Here is a 6,000-nt window from a genome sequence, read left to right as displayed (position 1 = left end):
ATTAGGGAAATATGGGGAAGGAAATCGGCTGCGCTCTTTGCAAAGGGACCATTCTGGCATTTGCCTTAAGCGATTCATGGAAGTCACGGAAAACCTAAGTCTGTATGACTGGACGGGGATTTGAACCGTCTTTGTAAATTTGTCTTCTAGGGATACTTTACGTCTGTCTTCAGGAGCCTGCCAGTTCAGTTTCTTCAGCCTCTCTGTAACTCTCTCACAAGGGTCAAACAAACCTGTGACCGCACGTGCTGCCTTCTCTGTATACGTTCAATATCCTCTGTTAGTCCTACTTCGTACAGGTCACACACAAATGAGTAATATTCTAGAACAGGTCGTACGAGTGATTTGTAAGCAATCTTTTTTGTAGTGATTGCATTTCCCCAGCTTTCTACCAGTAAACCAATAGTAACTGAAAGCTATACGCATTGCTCTCTTGGCAGCCAAATGCGTTAATTGAGCATCTCTCTATCTGTAGCCCTATGCTTTGTTTTACACCTATTACACAGAGTCTCTGTTTCTTTAGCAGTTTCTTTATTCTGACTGTATACCATGGAGTATTCCTCCCATTATGAACTGTTCTACTTGATACATATATTTGCAGGGCATGGTTAACTATTCCTTTAAACTTGCGCTATAGCTTACCTACATGCTCCTGTCCTGTACTGAAAGTCTCAAGTTCGTCACTGAGATATGACACTACTGCTTCTTTATATAGTTGGCTGAACTTGCATATCCTCCTACGTACTTTAGTCGTACTTTGTACTGTAACGTCCCAGCCTATTCCAGGCCACTATGCATCAGGAAGGCCGAGAGAAATGGTGAGGGAAACGGCAGATTTACGCCGGGGCGAGTGGTGGTATTGGCAGGCGTTTACTCACACAGCCTTGTGCAACACTTCTGCCATACTCTTAGCCGCACTGTGTGCTTGCAAACGCAGCCGACTGTGGAATACGCTAACATCCCGGCCCGCCAGTGAGGTCCATTGTCCCGGGTCGCGGACGGCAGCTACCACAAAGCCGAGCAGCCCACCAGCAGGCAACATCGTGTATGCCGTCAGCGGTGAAGAACGAGCGTGGCCCGCCCACGTCCTCCGGATTCTTGCCAGCTACACACCCCACGCTTACTCGTGGTGCCCATGTCGTGCGCTTAGGTGCAGTACCTGACACAAGATGTCCATTGTCGTGCACTAATGCCGTGGTCACCCCTACTCCTCCCCTCCTCCCCCAAGGATCGATCAGTATGGATGATGATTTCTAGGTGGCTATGAGGCGGTGAGGTCGCGTCTGCCAGCCAGATCGTAGACAGCTTGCAGTCCGCCCGCTGAAGCCCCTCAGAGGACGGACGGTGGCCACATATCATCTCGCCGCATCGGTGAAGTTTCAAGCAAGTCCCGTGACCACTACAACTTAGACATGCCTTGCAGAACTCGATGACTCAATCAGCGGGCAGGTAGCCAACCAATCTTCATCACTGTTGCTCTAAAACTCGAAAGCCCGTCATTCTCTCCGGTTCAAGATACAGACAGAATGGTAGCACAACTGAATGCTTTGAGCCCATAAACTCGATCATTTATAACCTTATAGCTACACTTCTGACATTGTCCTAGCGAAGTAAGTTTGCTGCCTATTACTTGTCCTGTGAGCTTTTCCTAGCTCGCTCTGCCCTGAGCACGGGTTGCTAGGTCCGGTTAAATTTGCAACGTATGAGTTTCTCGGTAGCACGCAAGTGCCCGAGTTACAAAATATTACTTCGCCCTTGGTCACACTGCGTCAATTGTTCCATCCGTTCGACCGTTAACCGGTGTCACAAACTCCCATCTGCCTGGACTGTTTTGTCCTAATGTCAGCAATACTGTCCACTAGTGTACCTGATTACTACATCGGCCAGGCTAGCCTCTACTGCCTGGCCGCGTTAAGAATAAAGCGTTAAAAAGTCACAATTCGCGTGCCAATCTTTTCCGGGTCCCAACACAGGTCTCTTCTTTCGAAAGATTCTTCCCAAATCTTGGGTTGGGTTGTTTGGGGAGGAGACCAGACAGCGAGGTCATCGGTCTCATAGGATTAGGGAAGGATGGGGAAGGATGTCGGCCGTGCCCTTTCAAAGGAACCATCCCGGCATTTGCCTGGAGCGATTGAGGGAAATCACGGAAAACCTAAATCAGGATGGCCGGACGCGGGATTGAACCGTCGTCCTCCCGAATGCGAGTCCAGTGTGCTAACCACTGCGCCACCTCGCTCGGTTCCCAAATCTTTCAGGTCGAGTTTTTAATTAAAATTACTCTCAACCCCCCCCCCCCCCACCCAAAAAAAAAACAACTCTGTACCGTACTGATGGCAACACCCAGCTCCAGCCATGAGTTGTCCCAGATGAATTTCTCTCTTATCCACTACTAACATGAGCTTACTCTGAACTGAATGAGCTTAATCTGAAGCTTATGCCACTTAATGCAGAGCCTTTCTTTCAACAACTGTTCCCTTGGCCTATGCTGGCTAACCATTTGACTGGCAACTGATGCATCGGTGGACCTGTGTCCGCTGAAATTTTACACCCCTTTTGGGTAATCTGTTCAAAGGTCCAGCTATTTTTGCGAAATCGTTTACAAATTTACGGTAGTAGTTGCACAAACCGACAAACTACTGTATCTGTTTGGTCATATATTGTGCAGGAAAATTCTTCATTGCTTTTGTAAGACAAGGATCGGTGTGCACGCCGTGTTCACTAATTACGTGTGCCGGTTGGGGCGGCCGAGAGGTTCTAGGCGCTACAGTGTGGAACCGCGCGACCGCTAAGATCGCAGGTTCGGATCCTGCCTCGGGCATGGATGTGTGTGATGTCCTTAGGTTAGTTAGGTTTAAGTAGTTCTAAGATCTAGGGGACTGATGACCTCAGAAGTTAAGTCCCATAGTGCTCAGAGCCATTTGAACCATTTTTTTAATTACGTGTCCCAGATAGTTAATTCGAGTTTGAGCAAAATGACACTCTCCATGCTCAGTCAGCATCAAACCCCCTTAAAGCTCCATCTAACAACCGCTGGAAAGTAGGAGGTGCATTTTTTAAACCGAACGGCATCTGCTTATACTGATAATGTCCGCTTGGCGCGGTAAACACTATCTTTGGCCTATCCTCAAGCGCTAATTCTAGCTGATGATAACCACTTTTGAGATCGATTGTAATAAAATAAAAACAGTCACCCAAATTATCCAAGGTTTCCGTAATATTAGGGATTGGATAAGCGTCTGTAACGGTCTGTGCATTCATAAACCCATAATCACAGCAAAACCTACATTTCTCCGTTCCATGGAATGATATCTTACGGACGATTAAGATATTTGCACTTCAGGGAATGTCTCTAGGTTATATGATCCCATCTTGTGTTTGCTCTTCATTGAATTCTTCTGTTAATGGATGGCTGTAAATACGTTTCCTATAAATCGGTGTACTGTGCTGAGTCACTGGAATTGCTGGTAACCTCCCACCTGTATAAAACAAGTTGCTAAACTTCAACAGTATTTTTTCCACTGCTGTGCAATCACTGCAGTTCAAGAGATCACACTTCTCTCATAACGCTGCCGTGTCGACGGTTTGACTGCGGCTTCTATCCAGTCTCGACTTACTGAATTCTCCTTTCTCTAATACTTCCACAGTGGCTACAACTATAACATTTGACAAACTGACTTCACCACTGCCAAAGTTATTTATGCTAACTGGAATCATATATTCCTCACTAACATTACTCGTGCGCACTATGCTTGTATGCACAAAACAATGTGCACTATCCAGTTCTTCATTGGTTGAGAGTGGCTCAACCACGTACGAAGTTCCACAAGACAAATCGATACCCAGCGAAACCCACACTACCTTTCCTGCTGATCTATCCCTAACGAACTCATCTGTAGTTTAGCTGGAATCAGCTTCATGAAAGGCGAGCCTTGCGACATAGCTTCGTTTGCAGCTGTATCATACAAACGAAACAAAATTTCACTGAGCTCGATCGTGCGTCGCCAAAATGGTTCAAATGGCTCTGAGCACTATGGGACTCAACTGCTGTGGTCATAAGTCCCCTAGAACTTAGAACTACTTAAACCTAACTAACCTAAGGACATCACACACATCCATGCCCGAGGCAGGATTCGAACCTGCGACCGTAGCGGTCGTGCGGTTCCAGACTGTAGCGCCTTTAACCGCTCGGCCACTCCGGCCGGCAAAACTGTGTGCCCGACCGAGGCGTCGCCAAAGATCAATCCTCTGCACGATATTTGTCAAGAAAATCTAGTCCGAGAACCACTGAATATCCTTCACGCACGCAGGGCAAAATTTCCATATGCTGAGTAAGCTTATTGTTAGTCTCCCCACTGGTTAACTCAAATATCGCCGTGTCCAACGACTCAACGCTACTATCGCCAACCCTACGTAACATATATCGTAGTGGCGCCAGTCTCCTCCTGCTCACCAAGTCCAGACTGCTAATGGACACGCGCACCCCCGTATCTACAAGAAACATCTGCTATACACCACTCACTAAGCCCATTAACCAGCATTCCGTCTGTGCACTAATGTGTGCAAGTGTTAGAAGGGTCTATCGGGACTGCTTTCCGACAGTCGAGGCATTCCCGTTTGGGTTTAACAGCTGCTCCTCCCGATGAGGCATCCTGTTCTTTCTCTTCAGACAATCAAACGTTCAGTGGCACTCTTCCCCACATGAGTAATACTCCGGTTGCTTACACTGATTCCGCTTATGACCCTTAAATCCACGCTGATCTCACTAAGGAACACACATGGTAATCTACCCATAGCTTCGTGGCAAAATCCGTTTCCTTCAATTTCGCCGAAATTCGAAGAGCTGCTGTTAAATCACTCGGGTTCTCAATGCAAACTCTTCGTCACATTTCTGCGGGAATTCCGCACAAGAAAACGACTAGCGCCCTGTTTTCTGCCTCCTGCAGTAAACCCTCATTGGCCTCCACGTGTTGGTTAGGCACATGGGTCTGAAACTGTCTCACTTCGCTTCAAAGTCAAATCACTGTGTTTATCGCGAAAAAACCGTGTTCTGTTTCATTTTTGGTAACGCTGGCGTAGTCCAGCGACCAACTGCTGAAACGGCTGTGCGTTACTGAGGGTCTCATGGCATACCACATAAATCTTGGCTTCCCCTGTAAAACTCAAGTTAGTCCAACAATAGGTTTCTTCGTCTGCCCAACCACTCGTTGCAGCAGTAGCTGTAACATCATTAATGAAAACCGACACATCTTCCAATGTTTTACCCGAAAAGGGATAGATAAGTGTGGCTACTGCTGGATCAAAAGAAGAGGAAGCTACCCCTAACTCTGCCTTATTTCCTTCCGACCTCAGGCTGTCACTGTACCTGACCGGCTACGAAAGCCTCAGATCTACGAAGGAGGTCCTCATGGTCCTGCTTTTGGTGAAAAGTTCCCTCTGTTAACACCCACACTTGGTGTTAGAGCAGAAACAGACTCTGTATTAGTCCGACACGTGTATCTACCCATTTGCGTACTTTACCTCTATTGTAATTAACACCAGTAATACAAACAACCCCCTAATACACTCGAAAAACCTTGTGAGCCGATACTACTGAACTGGAGACATTCCTAGTGCCACTGTTCGTGCGTAATTTACCCAAGTACCCAGTCTTACTACTCGACACCAAACCACAGCGTTTGCATGTCAAGAGTTACCCAACAATCATTTCTTTGACGAACACTTCCTGACACAACCTGTGTCAAGAAGTGTAACGACCACTTTCTGTAACTACTGGGCCTATTCAAGGCCGCTGCGCATCAGGATGGGTCACAGAAACGATGAGGGAAAACACAGGTTTACGCCAGGGCGTACAGTTAAACAGTGGTGGTATTGAAAGGCACTTATTCAAGCAGCCTTATACAGCACTCCAGCCATCCTCACGGCTGCACTGTGTGCTTGCAAATGCTGCTGATCACGGAATCTGCTGATGATTCGATCTGCTGGTGACGTTCATTGTCCTAG

This window comes from Schistocerca piceifrons, chromosome X, assembly GCF_021461385.2.
Source record: "Schistocerca piceifrons isolate TAMUIC-IGC-003096 chromosome X, iqSchPice1.1, whole genome shotgun sequence".
NCBI lineage: Eukaryota > Metazoa > Arthropoda > Insecta > Orthoptera > Acrididae > Schistocerca > Schistocerca piceifrons.
This window is presented reverse-complemented; position numbering follows the sequence as displayed.